The sequence below is a fragment of the Pelodiscus sinensis genome, chromosome 1, assembly GCF_049634645.1.
Source record: "Pelodiscus sinensis isolate JC-2024 chromosome 1, ASM4963464v1, whole genome shotgun sequence".
Classification (NCBI taxonomy): Eukaryota; Metazoa; Chordata; order Testudines; family Trionychidae; genus Pelodiscus; species Pelodiscus sinensis.
The window spans coordinates 26,231,182-26,252,565 of NC_134711.1; the positions used below are offsets into that span (position 1 = coordinate 26,231,182).

The 21,384-nt window shown below is 46.3% G+C and overlaps 1 protein-coding gene across 1 annotated transcript in view; it reads left to right on the plus strand.

Annotated features, from left to right (window-relative positions):
• Positions 1–16,082: 16,082 nt before the first annotated feature.
• PIK3CG (phosphatidylinositol-4,5-bisphosphate 3-kinase catalytic subunit gamma) overlaps positions 16,083–21,384 on the plus strand; it is a 67,273-nt gene continuing 61,971 nt past the window's right edge. The window contains exon 1 of the mRNA XM_075927028.1: positions 16,083–16,434. The gene's annotated coding sequence lies outside the window, so the exon portion shown is untranslated. The remainder of the gene's footprint in view (positions 16,435–21,384) is intronic.

Here is a 21,384-nt window from a genome sequence, read left to right on the forward strand (position 1 = left end):
ATTATCTCCATTGCCATGCATGAGGTCCTCACAACAGTTAACAGAGCATGAGAGAGAAGTGCTGGATCCATTCTTTCTCACTGCAGATGCCAGAGTACACAGCAGAGAATGGCTGCCAGAAAAAAGGCCTGAAATAAAGCCCCTGAATAAAACAGTGCCTGACGGGGCATTTTGCATGGTCCCAAGATGCCTTGCGCTACATTCTGCAGTCCCACAACATCTAGCAACAGATGGTGTCGCCAGGCACCATGAGATACATACCCACAGGAGCAGTCCTCCTACTGTTGATGGGGGAGCTCCCGTTGTGAAGATGAGTTGTCAACAGAAATGGCAAATTTGAACACACATTGGCAACTTTGCTGTTGTCAGTTTCTACATGTCGACATTAGTTTCCTTGACAAAAGTTGATAGTGTAGACATGCCCTGAACCTTACACCTGAGTGTTGCTGTTATCTATCTTGTAGGTATCTGCATTAAAGAAAAACGTTTCATTTCTATTAAAAGAACATGGGTGGCAGCAAGCAGAGTCCTGTTAGTGGAAGCCAGCCCCTGGTTCTGCCCCTACTGCCCACACTTCCCCCACCCCACGAGCCTCAAGAACCTCCCCACTATCCCAGAAGAGACCGAGGCCAACTGCAGCCATAGCTCCTCCTCACTTCCCAGACCCCAAGCCACCACAGCATGACAGAATTGCTTTCTGCAGACCCTAAGCTTTAGCCATGCAAGTTCCGGGTGGCTGAGGAGGTGGTATCTGCTGCTGAGCTTCCTGGGTTTATCAGTAATCTCCCTGGAGTCCAGGAAGATGACCGAGTATAACGCACACTGCCTCCTTGGCCACCAAGGATCCTGTATGGGGCATAATAAAGCAAAAACTTCCCCTGCCAAACCCAGTCAGCTGCCTGGCAGCAGTGATAAAGCCTCCCCTAGCCTATTATACCTGCTGCCCATGAAGAAGGAGCATTTGCCAGCAGGGTGAATTCTGATCTGTACTATGTGCTTCCAGTGGAAGTGCTGGCTGTGGGGAGAACTGGTCCAGAAAAGAGAGAAGCCCTATTTCTTTTAGTGTAAATATAGGCATTTCTCTGCCAAAGCTATTTGTGTCCATGAAGCTCTGACTCTATCCCTGCCACACACTGCAACAGTTGCAGTCAGAGGCCCTTAAGCTGGATCCCCTTCATTATGAAAGAATGCTCTGCTGGCAGCTCCCAGCAGCCTCGGAACTCTGGAACTTGCTCCTGCTCTCAGTTCAGAATAGCCCAAGTTGATTAGGTTTCGCCTGGTGTTTGAAGAAGATTGAAGCCATGTTTCCAGAGATGCTGGGAGGTGGGAAAGAGGTTTGTCTGGATGTTCTTGCAGTCTGAATTGAGTTGTGATGATTTGTTCCTTTTTTACTAGCATTAATAAGCAATCAAGCAACATGTTGCAAGATTAGTTAGCTATGAGGATGCCTAGAACTCTTGTATAAGATTTGTTTTAGAGGGCTGATTTATACTACCTAACGCTAAAGAAATAAACACTGGTTTAAAATAGCAGCATTTAACATTACCAGCATAAAAATGCCTCACAAATCTCTTAGTAAAATTCTTACTCAAGGTCAGCCATGTCTTCCACATTATACACGTGTATTCATACAGATACAGATACATACCAACATCCCACAAACTTCCACACACAGAACAGTTCCATTTACAAGGTCTAAGAAGAAGAAAAAATCTAAGTAGTGGTCTAAAAGCAAGGGGCTTGAGTCTTCACTGAATAAGGAGTCTCACTGTGTTCTGCATGTAATTAGTTTAGACTTAGATTCATTTTTGGTGAGAACATTTCAGAGGCTAGTGAGACTTCTAACTTAGATTAAAAATGTTATTAAATGCTTTTTATGTGACTGAAGATCTGCTTGGGAATATGAACACATTCTATGTATTTCTCATTTTTGTCCCCATTCATTTCCTCTTTCAGGGTCCCAGCACCACAAGATGATGCAATATTGCATCACTACATAATGGTAAGACCTTTCGTGATAACCACAAAAACTAATAAGTTCCTCTCTTCATTTACTGCCTAAAAGACCTATTTACTATACTGGGCAAAAACACCTCTGTGCTTTTCTTAATGCAATAAAATTAATTCAGTTTCACACAAGTTTGCCCACTGATTATATTTCAACTGTGCATGTAAAATGCAGAGCTGAGTAGGGGTATGTCGCTTGTACTCCCCACCTCTTTATTTGTAAATGTCATCTTTTAGATTCCAATATGGGGTTTCGGTTTAAAGCCATTTTAAATCAACTGAAAACAGGAGAGATGGCTGCACAAATGTCATCAGCAGAACTTTCAGAACTTCCTCGGGTAGCTTCCCATCATGTATATAGTAGCCCAGTCTGAGAGTCTGTAACGCCGAAATACTGGCTGTTCCCTCTGGGCGGCGCTGTTGCTGAAATGCTGGCTGTTCCCTCTGGGTGGCCCATGCTGCATGGGGAGTGCGGGGCCCAAACGGCCTTTTCCGCCACTTGCTCCCCCGCGGCGGCCTGGCTGAGCGGCACAGAAGTCAGCCGAGTGCCACGGTGGGAGGTGAAGAGGGCGGGGCAGTGATGTGCGGCGTGACAGCGGCTTCAGGCCCCGCCCCCTAGCCGTGAATGTCACCGCCCCGCCCCCCTTCGCCTCCCACTGTGGAGCTCAGCTGACTTCTGCGCCACTCAGCCAGGCCGCCGCGGGGGAGCAAGCGGCGCAAGCGACCATTTGGGCTCCATGCTCCTCATGCAGCACGGGCTGTTTGGGCTCCACGGTCCCCCGAGTGAGAGGCAGGAGGGGGAAGAGGGAAGGCAGGGATGGCAATGTGGAAAAGGGAGAAACACATCTTCCTTTGAAGACAAAGAAGTGGACACGGGTAACACCACTTCTGAATCCATCAGGAGTTCCTGCCTCAGATTGCTATCTTATTTCAACAGCTTTGAATCAGGGTCCTCACAAGCATAGGCAACTCTTGGAGAGAGGCTGTTCTCAGTAGTGACAGATGGCAGAACAAGAAGCAATGGCCTCAAGTTACAGTGGGGAAGGTCTAGGTTGGATATTAGGAAAAACTATTTCACTAGGAGGGCGGTGAAGCACTGGAATGGGTTACCTAGGGAGGTGTTGGAATCTCCATCCCTAGAGCTGTTTAAGTCTCAGCTTGACAAAGCCCTGGCTGGGATGATTTAGTTGGGGTTGGCCCTGCTTTGGGCAGGGGGCTGGACTTGATAACCTCCTGAGGTCTCTTCTAGTCCTAGGATTCTAACACTTGGGAGATGCACCACCCTCCTGTGCCCCCATCAAAATCTTAATTGCTAAATAGGGTGCTTTCTCTTCCCAGTTCCTCGAGGTGGCCCTCCCTGCACTCTTCTCCCACAGACACCAATTGCCTATGCCAACAACCTAAGAGGAGACCAAGGTCTCTTCACCCCCCCAAAGACTAAGCAATCCAATCAACTGATTGTATGCAGTGGCAATTATGGCATTGTGTATAAAATATGTTGGGTGAGATCTTTTAGGAAAGCTTCTGAACTTGATGGTCCTTAGGAGATGTACACAGACTGTGCCTATGCTCATGCTTTGTGCTGCAACTCTCACAGTAGGGCACGTAGGGTAGTGTAGCAGCCAGGTAGAATGGGGTTGCCTTCCCAACTAGATAAGGTTAGCACCAGGCATTCAGTGTTGCACAACCCGGGAAAAGACAAAAGATGGATCTTTACAGTTAATGGGGAAATGTTAAGACAACTTGGCTAGAATTTGTCCCTCCTCAATGACCATGAGTCACCATGCCAGGAAAAAGAGAGAAAAGGGGGGTGGGGGAAAGCCTTTTTAAAGAGAAGAATTGAAACCAGGGTGGCAGGTGAAGCTCCCTCTTGGAGAGGTTAGACCCTGTCCACATTGCAGTCTCAGTCCACTCTATGGCCCGGTGCATCACCCAAGCCCTGCCTTCTCTGCACTCCACCCCCCACCACTGCTTGCTGTGTCCTTCCTCCTCCTCACCTGCCCACCTTCACACACCCCATCCTGCCACTTACCTCCTTACCCCCTGCATGCCTCATCACTCCCCCCACTCACCTACCTCCTCACACACTACATCCCTGCTCTCCTTCCTCCTCCCATGGAAGGGAGAGTGAGGAGTGACACAGAGAGGCAGGGACCTCTGGGGTAGAGTGAATGAGAGGAAAGACTCAGCAGGCACTACTCAGCAGGTGGTGGGCAGTGTTCCCTGTAAGCGGTACACTTGGGCAGCCATCCAGGAGAGATTTAAAAGCCACCCAGCTGATCAGCAGAGCACTTATAGCCACCCCAGGCTGACAGCATGTGTTTCTACTGATCTGCACATGCCTCGGTGCACATAACAAAATTTATTCTGCACACGGATGGAAAAAATTGAGTGAACATTGGTGATGGGGTTCTCAGGAAAGGGTGGAGCAGGAAGAGGAAGTAGCAGGGCCACAATGCCCCAGGTGTTTGATGGTGGGTCCACAGTGGCTGTGCCAGAGGAGACTCATGAAAGGATCTCTGCAGGATCCTGGAGGGGATGTGCTGTGATGGCTGCCAAGCCATTCTGTAACACTGGAAAACCAGGTGCCTGCTCAAGTCAGAACTCCATGTCAATTCATTTGTGTGTTAGTATATAGATCGCGGCTATTCAACACATGGCTCGCGGGCTGCCTGCAGCCCGTGGCCCATTTGTTTGCAGCTTGTGGTGCTGTTTAGGTTTAGGTGGGGCTCAGTATGTGGCCCACGGGTAGGATCCTTTGAACATGGCCTCCATTGGGAACACGCTCCACTATGGCGAGTCAATATAATGGTCTTCTGTTATGTGTTTTAGTAGTTAAATTCCTGGACTGTCATTGCTCATTAAAAGTGCTCTCATATGGGTGGAAATCGAGTAAATATTGCATTTTGTTAATATCAGCAGAAGTGACTTAAATGGGGCCTGCCTGTTGTGCAGTCTTGCCTTAATCTTTGAATTTCTGCCCGTCAGTGTGAAAGAAGCTATTTGAATATATATTTGCATGTATATGCAACCACACTTAAGTTGCGGTCCTCAGCATGCGCCATGAGTATTATCGTGGCCCCCCGGGCTTCCAAAGTTGAGTAGCACTGATATAGATGAAAGTGTTAAATGTATATGTGTTTAGTCAGATGTTTAAACTTTATGAAAAATTGTGGAATATTACTGGTGTTGTTTTCACTTATCTGTTCCTGTTCTAACATAATGCAAATGTTTATGTGGTGTATACTCTGTGACTAAATAACCCATCAAAGAACTCTTGTACGGCTAATAAAGTACTTAAAGACTTTAAAAGAAAAGACTAATTCCAAAAGAAATGGCCATTGTGGTGATGAACTGAGGTCAGAAGCTCAAAGTGGATTCCTCACTCACCATCAAAGGAGAAGCCCACGTGGGTAGAGACACCGTCAGCTTGCTTTCTGTGTGAAGATACTATAAATCTGGATTCAAAGAAAGAGCCTTCATCTCTGAACTATCTGGATTGTAACAGAGCAAAATAACTGAATGAGGAAACAGAGATCCTCAGATTTTTTCTGGGTAGCACTGAGAGACTTTTGGAAAACTGGCAGATTACACCATCTCTGCAACCATTCAGAATTATAGACTGTGACTCACCTGTACATATACTTTACCTGCTTTAACTAGGGTTGTCAGGTGTCTGGTTTTTGACCGGAATGCCTGGTCCAAAAGGAACTCTAGTGGCTTCAGGTAGTGGCCACAAAAAGTCCAGACAGCAGCACAGTAGGGATAAGTCAGGCTCCCTGAACTGTGGCCAATGGGAGTTATGGGGATGGTACCTGCAGCATGTAAAGCCCACTGGCCCCTCCACCCATGAGCAGGACATGCCGGCCACTTCTGGAAACTGCCTAAGTTAAGCGCTGCCTGGATCATGCACACCCCAACTCCCTCCCACATCCCAACCCCCTACCCAATGAAAGAGTGAGGGTAAAGGACAGCAAGCGATGGGGACAATGCAGTGAGCAGGTGGCAGTGCTCCAGAGAAGGGGATGGGCTTTGGGAAAGGATGCAACAGGGGTGTTGCCCAGATGCTGGATTCCCAGGGCTGGCAGCAGGGACAGGAACCTGAGTTCCTAAGGCAGGGGTGGAGAACCTAAGGCCCTGGGGCTGGATGCAGCCCCCTGGCTTGCCTAGATCCAGCTCCTGAGGCTTGGGTTCCCCCCAGCATTGAGGAGCCTGTGCTGGCACTCCAGTCCCCCCTACCATCTTTCCACGGGGCTGGAGCACACAAAATGTACTTCCTGGGCTCCCCTAGGCTCTGTTGTGTGAGAGGAATGTGGAAATATGGGGAGCTGCTTTCTCATTCGGGGGCCACATCAGTGAGGGGTTTGCTGTTTTCTCATTTTTGTGTGGCTCCCAACTGATTTTTCTGCCCAAAGTGATTAGAATCTAATTGGGAAGTACTGTCTTCTAAATCATTTTTTTCTCTATCTCCCATTCCATAAAGAAACTAGAATCTGTTCCCTACTGGCTCTTATTTTCTTTACTCAGATTAGTAGACCTATTGCTAACCAGGATTACCTCAAAGCAAATCTTTGATTCTATTTTGGAAGGGACCATAAATCTGCATATTTTTATTTTTCCTCTACTGTAGAAAGTTAATAAAAACAAAAAAAACCCAAAGACACTAGATACTGTTCCTGAGCTGTAATGAAACCAGTCAGTCAATAATGCTACAAAATACACACGATGATCTGAAATATGCTGATATATAAAGTTAGGTTATTGAATGTTTAATATGGCGGTTAGCTCATTTTCTTTCAAAAGAACAAAACATTGGAGTTGCAAGGATGAGATTTTTAATCAGTGAATACTGATTTTACTGTTCACACAAACCAACAAAAATATTTCCATCAATAATTAAAATTTACAGACAGGCAAAAAAAGAAAAATGCTGCTTTGAGACTCAGGGTTTTTAGTTTGTTTATTTTGACATGTGATATTGACAGTGTGTCTAATAGTTACAAAGCTTTAACTTTTTTGAATTTCAACATCCCATCATTAAATAACTATTGTCTGAGCTGTTACTATAACTTCCCACAGCAGTAAAACATTAAATCCATAAAAAGGGAAAAATGCATATACATCTATATTATCTGTGAAATTTATTAAAAAAAAAAAAATTGAAGTCTGCCAAATTTGCCCAACTATTTTTTTTCTAATGCATAAGGAAGAAAAGATGCAGTATTTTCACAGCTGAAATGTAAAACAAGTAAATGTATTTTGTCTGCATTCCAGATTACATTAGCAAAATGAAGGCTTCTTTGCATAAGAATTTTGATTGAGCTGGCTTCATTTAAATACCAAATTGGGTTCCTCATCTTCCTGCAGTAAGCTATGCTATGGTTGCTTAGGCAGAACTCCTGTGATGAAATGTGGATTTCATTTTAATGTTCAATCCTGACTGCCAAAAGGAATATAGACAGAGAAATTATAAGAAAGAGTTTAAGTAATGTTTTGGAAATCAACTATTACAGTGCTAATTTAAAAATACTTTCCGGAGAGCCCATGAAACCTATAGACAGAGGGATCAACTTACAATAATCTCTTTACAACTACATCTTTCACATGAAGTAGTAAAGAAAGGTATGTTTTATGTGTAGAAGCTGGACTTCACTGCTGTATAAGGTGAATATTTTTTTTATATTTTTCTTAGACCTATATGTACCCTAAAGCTGCTTCAATTATGGCTTTCAGTGATGCCTTAGGAAAATTCTTTTCTCTGCCTTTTCAGCAATTATAATACTTTTTTTGGTGCATTTCACTGCAAATCACATTATGCTGATAGTTACCTATTTTTAAAAGTCTATTCATATGTAATTCTGGCTCAAGTCAGCAAGAAATGTGTGCAATTCATACTGCAAATTATTCCTACTGCCTTTATTGTATTATTTTTGACACATGAAAGTCTTTTAAATCATTATGGGCTAGAAAGATCTTGCATATAGATCTGCCTGCATGTACCCTGCCCCCACATAAAAGTTCTACTGCCTCCATCTGACTCCCTGTGGATGCAGTGATGCTCCTGGAAGGATGCATTTGCACGATCTAACCCTTAAAATATTAAGAACAAAGGTGGTTTAATAGCTATTTTAGCTATTCTTAAATTATTTCATCATGCATGTGTTATGCAAGGTTGGGCTTGTCAGAGCTATTACCAGTGACATCCTTGCAAATTAACTCACATGACAGTTAGCACAAGCTGCGGGTTTTTCACTGTGTTTTCATTTTTTCCACAGAAAAGTCCTTGCTCTACTCCCATTTTTGAAAGAAAGGGAACTTGCTTCTGGGTAGAGTTATGCTTTCACTTGGCTCCTGTGCAGTAAGGGTTTCAGAATTATGATACTTGTTCACCCAGTTTTATAGGTCCTCAGTTACTTTCATGATCTGACCAACATTGCTTCAGACTCATTAAAAATGAATATTTAATGACTTGTAAGATTGTCAGATTTTTTTTAAAAGGTCACATGACTAATTTTACAATTTTATTATAAGCAAAAATAAAATGCTCAATAACAACTGGAATTTTAAAGGAAGACGGATAGCACCTATCACGTGGGTGACAGTTATTGTAGCTAGCACATATTTTAGTATATATAAGAACAATGAATGAATTATGCCTGTTATTTTGTCCCTAAATGTAAATAAAAATGCATATCTAGAAAGGTCATGATCACTTTGATGTACATTAAGCCCTGGATCCTGAATGCTTTTCCCTACAGATAGACTCTTTCAACCACATACAATTTAACGCAAGATACTGCACTCCAGGGAAGTGGACAGGAACGCTGGGCCCCTGGGCCAGAAGGGACAGGACAGGGCAGGGCAGCCAGCCCCCAGCACTACCTAGACAGTACCTGGTTGGTGCATTACAAAGCCAATTTCCCCTGCCTATAAATGGAACACATCAAGCCAACTTAATTAGCTTCATTAACACAGGTCCTACAATTGACAGGCACTTGCTTTTGTTATATATATATATATATATATATATGATTCTAATATTTCATTAGATGGAGAAGGCTCTGAGTTACTACAGATAATTCTTTCCCAGGTGTCTCTCTCATATGTCCAGGATCTGATGGCCAGATCTGCAGTTGGGAAGGAATTTTCCCCTAGGCCAGACTGGCAGAGACCCTGAGTGGGACATACGTCCTTGTGACAGGGCGCACGCCCTGCACAGGCCCTTTAAGGGCAAAACCCAGGCCCAGAGCAGGGGGCTGAAAGAAAAGACCCAGCTGAGGCCATTAGGGCTAATAAGGGCCTAGCTGGGGGCTATATAAAGAAGAACAGTATCCTTTGCTACTGAGGATAGAGAGAGCAGTAGGGAGTTGGTAGCTGAGGAAGTAGGAGGCTCCCAGGAATGAAAACAGGACTGGGGGCAGCAAGGCCCGGGTCTTGGAGGGCGGCAGTGAGGCAGCCCTGGTAAGCGGGGCAGCAAATCTACACCCCGTGCCGGTGATGAGCGGTCCGTACAGACTGCAGCTTGCCCGGAGATGGGTTAGATGAAGACTGGCAGCGGGTCCCTGAGGCATGGTGGGGAGTATGCACCCCTAGAGATGGTGGAGAATGCGGGTACTATAGTTCCCTCCTTCCCCCTCCCCCTGGGAAAAGGGGGCTATTTTGGGTGAATTTTGGCCATTGGGCCACTTAAGGAGAGCTGTGGAACTGGAAAAAAAAATGAATAGGTATTGGAGGGCCCGGGTGGCCCAGTGGGTGGAGCAGCAGAAAGGACTGAGCTTGCCACTACAAGGGTGGGTACCTGGACTCCCTAGTAAACCAGGCACCAAGAGCTGGGAGCTAGGGCCGAGACTTAGAACTTGTTTTGCCTGAGGGCACAGGAGCCACCTGAGAAGGGAGTGCTCCTACTGGGTGGAAGTAGGGAGGCCCTACCCAGCTAAGAGGGACAATGGGAGAGCCTCCCCTGTGAAGGCAACAAGGGAATCCCGAACATGTTGGGCCTGTGCGGAGCCTGGACACCTAAAGAAGGGGTGTGCTAGGAGGACCTGCAGGGCCCCGGCTAGCCCGAAGGGAAGGGCTAAGCTACAAATGGCCTGGAAGAGGGCGCGGAGCCACTGGCCTTCGATGGTAGGGGAAGCCGGAGGGCGAATGGAAGGTGGTTTGGCCGTTGGCGAGATCAATAAGCGAGGGAGCTCGGACTGGAGTTGCTCCAAAGGGTCTTATGAGCAGGGACAAGCAGGACACCGGCAACCAGGGAACCCCAGCATGGACTGTGGATACAGCCAAGTGATGGCTGCTAATATCCGTGCGAGACCCCAGGATCGGACAAAGATTACCCTACAGGTAAGGGTAGAGGGAAAGCCAGTGACTGCCCTGGTGGATTCCGTGTGCAGCCAGACAATGGTCTGAACGCAGCTGGTCCTAGAGTGGGAGGCGGCAGGTGGTACTGTCTCGATGCAATGCATACACGGAGATGTCCAGGCCTATCCCACAGGGTGGGTCCATCTGTCAGATGGGGTAGAGGAGGTGATCTGCAGGGTAGCATTAGCCCCAAAACTTGTATACCCGGTACTCCTAGAGCGGGACTAGCCGGGATTCGGACGCATCCTGCATAACTGGGACAGGAAGGGGCACCCGCCACCAGCAAGGATTGAGGACTCAAGAAGGGGAACATCCCGAGACCAAGGGAAGAATCACGACCCCAAGAAAACCCTCGCTCCGGAGGAAGTACGAGTGGGTGAGGACTTCCAACAAGAACAACGGGAAGATCCTTCCTTGACACACGCCTAGGAGCAAGAAGCAGAAGGAGAGGGGGACCACAACTTGGGAACAGCGACCAGCCTGACCCAGCAATTCGAGGTAAGAGCGGACCGACTTTATCCGATGCGGATGGCCGACGGGCAGACCGAAGTTAGTCAGTTGTTGGTCCCCGTAGGATACCAGAGACACGTATTAGACCTTGCACATGCTAATCCCTGGGCAGGACATTTGGGGTGGGGAAAAAACTCTCCAGTGCATATCTCAAAGTTTCTTTTGGCTGGGGATTTATAAGGAAGTCAGACTCTTGTGAGTCCTGCCCTGAATGCCAAAGGACGGGTGAGGGGGTGGTGCCAAAAGCCCCCTTAGTTCCTCTTCCTGCAGTGGACGTTCCGTTCGACCAGGTGGCTCTAGACTTAGTGGGACCCCTGGAGAGGTCCCGGCGAGGACACCGGTATATTTTGGTTATAATTGACTATGCCACCTGCTATCCCGAGGCTGTCCCCCTGAAAAACACGACGGCACCAACACTGGCAAGCGAGCTAGTGCAAGTATTTTCACTGGTGGGAATCCCAAAGGAGATATTAACCGACCAAAGGACCAACGTGACTTCTAAATTGATGGCAGAACTGTGTCGCTTCTTAAACATTAAGTCTTTGTGTACCTCAGTTTACCGTCCGCAAACAGATGGACTTGTTGAACGTTTGAATAGGACCTTAAAAGGGATGTTGCGGCCATTTGTTGAGCTTGATCCTAAGGACTGGAACCTGTTACTACCAGCACTGTTATTCACGGTGCGAGAGGTACCCCAGGCCTCAACGGGATTTTCCCCGTTTGAGTTACTTTATGGCAGACAACCCCGGGGAATACTGGACTTATTGCGAGAGACATGGGAGGAGCATGATTCGAGAATGAAGGGTACAGTACCTTGTATTTTAGACTTACAACAGACACTACATACAGTAGGGGAGTTGGCTAAGGAGAACCTCCTCCAGGCCCAAAATAAGCAGGCCCAATATTATAATCGAGGGGCCAAACCCAGAACGTTCCAACCAGGTGCCAGGGTACTCCTGCTTTTACCAGCACCGGACTTGAAATTACTGGCCAAATAGCAAGGACCCTTTGAGGTCATATGACAGGTAGGACCAGTTGACTATGAAATCAAGTTATCGGGAAAGCGGAAGGACAAGCAGATTTACCATGTCAACTTCCTAAAGAGGTGGAGGGCACGAGAAGGTATGCTTATCACCTTACAGCCACCAGAACTGGAGCCGGGACACTGGGGAGGCAATTTGATGGAAGGAGGAGCAACACGTATCGGGGCAGAGTTGACGGAGGTACAGCAAAGAGAGATGAGCTCCCTCCTACGAGAATTCAAACATGTCCTCACTACACAACTGGGTAAGACCCCTATGATAAGTCACCATATCGCGACGACCCCAGGTAAAAAAGTCCAGGATCATATACGACCACTCCTGCGCAAAATGTGGGAGCCAGTACGGGAAGAGCTACAGCATATGTTGCAAATGAGGGTGATCAGGGAGTCAAGGAGCGAGTGGCCAGTCCCATTGTTCTGGTGCCTAAATCCGACGACTCAATACGGTTTTGCATAGACTTCCGGAAAGTAAACGCAATTTCGCGCTTTGACGCGTATCCTATGCGCAGGGTAAATGAACTGCTGGAACAGTTGGGTAAGGCTCACTACATCTACGCTCGACCTCACTAAAGGATACTGGCAGATCCCTCTGACACCAGCCTCCGAGGACAAGACCGCATTCGCCATGTCATTTAACCTGTTCCAGTTCATCACAATGCCTTTTGGATTGAATGAAGCAGCAGCAACATTCCAGAGGCTGATGGACAAGGTATTATATGAACATCGTGCATACGCTGCTGGGTATATCGATGACATTGTCATTTACAGTGAATCATGGACGGCACACCTGCAGCATCTGAAGGCTGTCCTGGCACCCCTGGCCGACACCAAGCTCACTGCTAACCCAAGTAAGTGCCACTTTGGACAGAGGGAAGTGTCCTATTTGGGCTATGTGGTGGGACTATGGGAAAGATAAATCCCCAGGTGGACAAGGTAGAGGCCCTGAGAAGTTACCAAGCTCCCACCACAAAAAGGCAAGGAGCTTGGTCCTGCCTTGAGGGCGGGGGGCTGGACTCGATGACCTCTCGAGGTCCCTTCCAGTCCTATTATTCTATGATTCTATGATAGTTGATTAGTCACTTACATTCATACTGTAGAGTGGGTCTGCCTTTCCAAATGGCTGTTCATTCTTCCTGTTGAAGAAACCAGACTCGTGACGGGAGGGAACCAAGCTGGAATGGAATCACAAACTCCCTTATGCAGACTTGCTTTCCAATGCAAAGTATAATTTCTCATGCAGTGAAGGTGTCACTCACCTGGAATGGTGCTGCGGGAAGATGCAGACTGGCAGTGGTGATATTGGATTTGATCATTAAAATATCAAAAGCTTGAATATGACTCAGAAAATCTATTCTGTGACTTAGCTGCAAAAGTAGTAGATTTCAGAAAATATCTAGAAAAACTTCTGATGACTGGAGGACTCAGGCCCCATCTGCCCAAAGTTAATATTAATACACAAACATTTCAATTAGGGCTATGAGATTTATGTAATAATTAGGCCAGTATAAATCTCAAAATAGATTGTTACACTGGTTCAAAGGTGCATTATATCTGGATAACCTATTCCCACAAGGGAAGGAGAATGAGTTCTACTGGCACGTGTGTATACATATAGTGTACAGCTGCACCTGCACAAGGAAGGTTGTATTGCTTTAACTATAGTGGTATAGTTAAAGTTCTACTTTTGTATACAGAAAAGACTAGAAAAGTGTTTCTACTATGTACTGATACCGATGACGTACAGAGGTGCAGGAGTGAGGACCTGGGAGCTAAGTTTAGGTTACTGTGAAAAAGTCTAAAGTCACACGAGCCAAAAACCAGACTTTGCTGGGCTACAAAACAAAAATATCTGTATCCATTAAAGAACATCCAAGAAGGCTAATGGCATATTAGGGTGCATTAGGAGGAGCATTGCCAACAGATTTAGAGAAGTGATTATTTCCCTTTATTTGGCACTGGTGAGGCCACATCTGGAGTATTGCGTCCAGTTCTGGGCCCCCAACTACAGAAAGAATGTGGATGTATTAAAGAAGGTCCAGCGGAGGGCAATGAAAATTATTAGGGGGCTGGAACACATGACTTATGAAGAAAGGCTGAGGGATTTGGGCTTATTTAGAAGAGGGGAGCGAGGGATTTGAAGAGAAAGGGGGGGGGGATTTGATAGCAGCCTTTAACTACCTGAACGGGGTTCCAAAAAGGATGAACAGAGGCTGTTCTCAGTAGTGACAGGTGACAGAATGAAGAGCAATGATCTCAAATTGCAGTGGAGAGGTCTAGATTGGATATTAGGAAAAACTATTAGGAGGGTGGTGAATTGCTGGAATGGGTTACCTAGGGAGGTGGTGGAATCTCCATCCCTAGAGATTTTTAAGTCCTGGCTTGACAAAGCCCTGGCTGGGATGATTTGGTTGAGGTAGGTCCTACTTTGGATAGGAGGCTAGACTTGACCTCCTGGGGTCTCTTCCAACCCTATGATTCTAACAGGACAGACATTACAGCTGTCCTGGAGGAGGGACAGGTTCAGGCCACAATGATACATTTTAATAAACTATTAAGGTATCAGACAAACTAGAAATAAAAGTGGGCACATGGTCAAAAATAATCACTACACGTGTCTGTATACCAATCATAATACAGCTATATCAATAGTACTATTATATTGGCAGATCAGAAAAAGGCTATTGAATGAATAATGCTGAGAGAGATCAACGAGGCATTGAAGTCTAATAAAATAATTACCCATGTATACTGTAATCTGGTCAAATGTCACAATGAGTGTGGGGAAACAATTTCTCAAAACCTCCATTACACTTTGCAACAGTTAGTTCTAGAAAGGAGTAATTATTTCTCCACTGAGGTCCTGCTTACATAGTCTAGGGAAATTTGCACCCATACTACTATTTCCAACAGTCAATGCACACACAATACCAGACAATCAACAAACCAACCAACCATAGCATGACTAGCGTGACATACCTCAGCAGTCTCAGAGAAGTAGCCATGTTAGTCTGTAACTTTAAAAACAAGTAGTCCTGTGGCACCTAAAAACCTAACAAATATATATAGAATCATGAGCTAATCATGTGGTCTACCCATGAAAACTTATGATTTTATATATTTTTGTTAGCCTCTAAGGCAGTGGTCTCCAACCTTTTTACTCCCAAGATCACTTTTTAATGATAGAACAATCCAAGATCTACCACCCCGCCCCATCTTGAAGCCCCGCCCTCTCTGTTCACATCCTCTCCATCACTTGCTGTCCTCAGCCTTTGCTGCTTCCCCCCCCCCCCCTCCAATTCTTCTGTAGGAAGAAGTTTTTCCAACATTTGGCCTGTCTAGACTTGACCAAATGTCAGAAAAAACCCTTATTTTGGAAGCCCCCCTATTCCTCGTGGAAAGAGGAATATAGGGGTGACCGAAAGATCAAGTTTGCTCTTCCACTAGAAAGTGGAAGAACAAACCCATCCCTGGATGCAGAAGAGTTTTTCTGGAGTATCTCTGGAATCCTGAAAAACTCTGCAGTCTAGCCATACCCTCGCTGGGTTGAGACAGGTTGTGTAGGCTCCGGGGTGGGAATGAGGGATTTGGGTGCAGGAAGGGGTGAGAGGTGCAAGCTCTGGGAGGAAATCTGGATGCAGGAGGAAGTGGATAAGGGAACGCTGGCTTGGGGAGGGAGTTCCAGGCCAGGCAGTGTTGGGGTCAGATGTAGGGTTAGGGTACCAAGTAAGTCACAGACTTCTGGATTTGAGGGTTCAGGAATTTGGGTTGGGGTATGTGAGGGGCTCAGGGAAGGGGGTTCCAGTGTATGATAGGCTGAGCTGTAGGGTCTGGGGGAGAACAGGTTCTCTACCCCTGTTCTAAGGTGCCACAGGACTACTGGTTTTTACCTCAGCAGGTGAACTGGCCCTGGTGCAGGCACCGCCCCCATCTTCCACGGGGGAATTGCACTGGGGTCGGGCACCCTGTGGTGATGAGCCTCACCCCCAAGCCACCCAGAGGATGGCTTTCAGCACGCGAGACCCTAGCAGAGCCGCTGCCTTGAGCCATGCCAAAGCATACGTGAGAGAGGGGGGATTTACAACGCCCTGGCGCCCCTCTCTCCGTGCGCTGCAGTCCCAGCGGCGCTGCGCCCTTACAGAGAAGCCCAGTGCCCCCCTTCCCCCGCCCAGGCTGCCCGCCCCAGAGCGGGTCACAGGGGGTGCCCGGGGCTTTCCCTGCGCTCTCCTTCCGCCGGGCGTTGCCGCTGCCCCGCAGAGCTGTTCCGCGCCCTGCCCGGCTCCAGGCCCCTGCCAGCGCGGCTCGGGAGCCGGACTTGCAGTAGCCGCGCGGCAGCCTAAGCAGGTGCCGAGCCGGGCAGCCCGAGGGCCGCGCCCGCTCCCGCCGCGGCTCTCGGGAGAGATTGTGCAGCCGGGAGCGGGACAAGCGGCGGCCGGAGCTCCAGAGCCAGGCTCGCCTCCGCCCGCGGGTCCTGCCCGCCTCCCTGCTGGGGAGACACCTGCAGGAGCCGCTGCAAGCCGGTGAGTAGCTAGAAGTGGGGTTCGCCCCTGGCTCCAGCGGAACAGGCGAGTTTGCTTCCTCCTCGCCTCTCTGTGCTGCGTGGGGCGCGCAGGGCCCCCTGCGGCCCGGGGCGCTGGGTGTCCAGGCGCGCCGGCTGGGGCTGGGTTGTTCTAAGCTCAGGACCCGGGGTGCAGTAGCGCGTGGAGTGGGGCTGAGGCTGCCGCGCTAGAGCAGGGGGCGACCTTGGTGCGAGTGACACCCCGCGGGCAGGTGTGGGCCTTAGGAAAAATGGGTCTTGCAGCTGTGGTGTGGCTGATTCACGCCGCCGGCACAACTTGGCTTAAGAGCTAAGGGCTTGTTTGAGTCTCTTTTGCTTGGATGAAAGCTTTTGCATAGGCCTGATTTTACCTTCTGGAGTCCCCAGTTCTCAGGCCCCGATTTTGCAATTTGCTCTGTGCAGATAGACCAGTGTTTATCAACCTTTTTTTTTCATAAAGTATTTTTCATTAAAAATTATAAGTACCCCTTTAAAAAAAAATAAAATTAAGTACTTAAGTTTTCAGACACAATTTTTTTCTACCATTGCAACACATTTGTTTAAACAACTTAATCATAGCTGGGCAGGCAATTAAATTTTTGGGCATAAAAAGTACAAAAATAATAAAGCACTGTAAAACTTACAACAGAAATTTTTTTTCTCCATATTTCTGTTGTGTTCCTTTCCTTCCCCCCCTCCCCCCCCGACTTCTCTGGAGTACCCCTAAGTGTACTGGTACCACTGGTTGAGAAACACTGAGATAGACTACCTGTCACTGCAGAGCCCCACTGAAAATTAAAGGACAGAGATCAGATCATGTTGAGAAAGTATTTCCTCCTGTCAGAATCAATGGTGAAAAAAAAATCTTAATGTAAACAAAGGCATACAGAAATATAATAATCAGTGGGTACAGCTCCAACAATTGCAACACCAGTGGAAGATGCACATTGGGTGGGGCTGGAGTTTTTTGGCTCTTAATTTTCTAATCCTTGTATAGCTTAAATTTATGATCTTGGTTTATTGTTAATTCACAAGACCTGGAAGCATATCCTGCACACAGGTTGGCCAATCTTACAGTGGATAGGTACATGTACTTTTAAATGCCTTAGTGATTGTTGTAGATTTTAGAATCAAAAGGATTTCTGAGAAATCTGCATATTGGCCATTGTAGAAGTTATGAGTTGTGTTTTGATCACAGTGGAGTTTCTAAATTCTGTCACAATAAATACAGATCTCCTAAGCTTTGGAAGAATTAATATGGGAGCATATGTAAGTGTCTTACTATAATGATAAAATAGGTTAGACTGTTTGAAACCTAAGAAAATTCATAGACTAATATGTTAATTACAATACAGTTAAGGTTAACCATTAATTTAATGTGTCATTATCAGAATCCTAAGTTTAAATTTATTTTAAATTTTCTTGCAGTTATGGATCCTGTAGTAATTTAAATTGTCTCATTACTCTACATTTATTTAAGCTCTGATCCTGGAAATACTTACACATGCCTGTAACTTTATGCAAAGGAACTACTCACATAACTAAGAATTTGCATAGATGGTAGTGTAGATTAAGGAAGTCAGGCTAGCTGATCATACACGTCCCTTCTGGCCTTAAAAATGTATTAGTCTGATCTACTGCAGTATAAATATTAAACTCTAATAAATGAATTTTCTAAACTTACAAATAATGTCCGGTGTGTCCATCTTATACATACAGGCCATAAAATCGTCCAACTATTGTAAACACCCTTGAGATATCCCTCTACCTGGCATAAAAGGAGAGTGTTGGTGCTGACTAAATAACTATGCAACTAAAAACCAGTGTTGTAAATAAAATACACAGTCAGAAGAGGGAAGCAGCAAGCGGAATACTGCAGGGAACGTTGTTGTGAATTTCCTTACTTTAAAACTTTTGTTTGATTTTGTTTAACATGTAATATTATTCTACTGTTGTGAAAAATTTATGTACAATTATTTATAACCTTACTATACTCAAGATCCCGTTGTGAAAAATTTATGTACAATTATTTATAACCTTACTATACTCAAGATCCCTGTTTGAATTTATGGAGGTAACTAAAAATTTTAGATCTCTTCAAAATCTACTACCAAACCTCCCCTTTGACGAGAGACCTAAACAGCTTTACATCTCCAGTGATCACTAATGTGCAGAGGACCTGTGGCAGCTGCTATTAGCATTTCAGTGAATGAGAGTACTTTTAATAGGAAGCATGAATGTATGCATGGCAGTTATCTAGCATACTTTCAGCTGAACCAGGTGAATGCTGGTACCCTAGTCAATAACTAATTTTCTAATGGGTTTGACATAAAGGGTTTGAGTGCATACAGTTGGGTGTTTTACAACATCTTGTTTGCATAGTTCAGCATTAGATCATAACAGATATGAAAAAGTCAGTACCAAGGGAAGAATTCAGTCCCTTGATACAGGAGGTATTGGATATTACATTTCTGTGTCTACCTGGGAAAGGTTATACTGAAAACAATCTAAGTTGTATATTTAAATCAATGTAGTTGTACCAAAATAACTCTCTGTGTAGACACCTAAGTTCCCCCTAGGATGCCACAGCCATGCAGCTTCCTGTTATGCTCTGCGCCAGGGGCTCAGACTGTAGCAGGAGGAAATTTCTCTTTACAAGCCCTGAAACTGCCAGAGCCAGCAGTGGAGGATGCCCTTCCCTGCCTGCACTAGCACAGAGCTGCCATGGCCAGCAGAGGGGAGCCCCCTTGCCATCCCCAGCAGGGAGCTGCCCAGGTAAGTCTGAGCCCCAATCCCCTGCACACCCTGAGCCCCTCTCCAGTCCTGAGTCCCCTCCTTCACCCCATAGCCTACACTCCCAGCCCAGAGCCCTTCCCAAGCCAGGAGCACCCCTCCCAAATCTGGAGACCCTCTCTGTCCCTCTCCCAACATTTCCACTGCTCCCTCAGCCAGAGTCCTTGCACCCTAACCCTCTGTCCCAGTACTGAGCCCCTCAACACCAGTTACACCCTACAGCCTGCACTCCCAGCTGGAGCTCTTACACTCCTGCACCCCAACCCTATGCCTGATCCCCCTCCCACACTGAGAACTCCTTGGCCTCATTCCCGCTACATGAATTTTGTTATGTGCACCAATATGAAGGTTACGTGTCGCACAGCACCTATGCATTGATACGCATAAGAAAATTCATTCTGCTCAGGGGTGGAAAAAGTTAGAGGGAACACTGGTAGACACTAAGCATGTGAATGGTTAACTGGTGGGGAGCTGCTCCACCTCTGTGGAGGGGCACTCCAGTCAGCCAGGGCAGACCCTGTCTGCAATGAGGGGAGGGGGGCACTCCAGCCCCCGGCTTCCCGCTTTAATCAATTAACCAGTTAAACATCAATTAACCAGTTAACCAATTAAACAGGATTTTATAACCTTAGTAGACACCCATATTCTGCTATAGGTTGCCTTTTTTACAAAAAAAAAAACACTAGTTTGTTTGGAAAAATAAACTGGAAAAAGCCATTCTTGTACCAGAATAATAAATTTTCATGCGTTGTATTATACCAGTAAAACTGGTAAAACATTCCCACTTGGACAAGCTTTAGTAGTGCACTTGATCTTATTAAAAACAGCTAAGTTCAATGGATATTATAGTACAAAATTGAAGCCATAATACTACATTGCCCTGAATAAGGATTATATAGAACTTCTCAAAATGCTTTGCAGAGGCTAATTATGAGTTAAACCTCAGAACACCATTAATAACTAGATTAGTAATGTGCCTATATTGGGTAAACTTGGGATCCGGGTTACCTAGTTAAGCATACCATTTAAGCCAGTGGGTCCCAGCTTTTTTTTATACCAGGGACCAGCAAACCCATTCAAAAACTTTTGACGGACCAGTAACATTTTATTTGCATATTTATTATGCAAATAATGGATATGCAAATAAAATGTTACCAGTCTGCCAAAAGCCCCAGCCCTAGCCCCTAGAGCCTCCTCCACCTCTCCAATACCACCCCCCAGCACTAGCCACTGACCCCAGAGTCCCCTGCATCCTTCCCTCCCCAGTGCCAGCCTCCTGCCTTCAGAACACCTCAGTGCCAGCCCCCCACCCCTTAAAGCCCATCACCACCACGCTAGCCCCCAGTTCCTAATATTAGCCCCATCCCCAGAGCCAGCCCTGCCCCCAGAGTCCCCCCACTTCTAGCCCTGCCGTCAGAGCTCCCCAGTGTCAGCTTCCCATGCCAGACACCACAGTATCCCCCAATGTCAATCCCTTGCTTTTTAGAGCCTCTGTCAGCCGACGGTCAGGGCAGTGTGTGCGTGTGTGTTATACCCAAGTCTTCAACTGCTGAGACAGAGTCTCGTTGCAGCGGGCAGCCTAGGAGGCTGGAGGGCACCCTGAAAAGTAGTTTAACGTCCGTGACTTTACTTCTAGGACCGAGGTCCCGTCGCAGAGGGTAGCCAAACAGGCTAACAGACGCCCCAGTGTGTACAGGAAGAGCTTATTACGCTTCAGATTTCAGCTGCTAGAATTTCATAATTCCTTCGCAGCGGGCAGCCTCGGGGAGACTGAGAAGCGCCCCAACTGAATTTTGCCACCTGGGTGTGACACAAATTCAAACGCCCAAGCTCTCCCTATATCTGTCCCTTTATGACCGGCTGAAGTTCTTTTGTTTGTGTTCGGTTCGGGTACAGCAGCACGGGTTCAAGTCAGAAGCTTGACACGCACTGGCTTATTTATAGGAGAAAGAAAGAGAAAAGAAATAAAGAAACTTGGTTCAGTGTATATAGATATATATATTTTATAAGTGAATGAGGGCACCCCACTTGTTCCCAAAGTTTATAGCAAAATCACCTTACCAAAGGTGATTTACAATAGAAATGAAGCAGTTTGACTTTAAGAAAACTATAATAAAGTAACTAACTTACAACAGAGAGA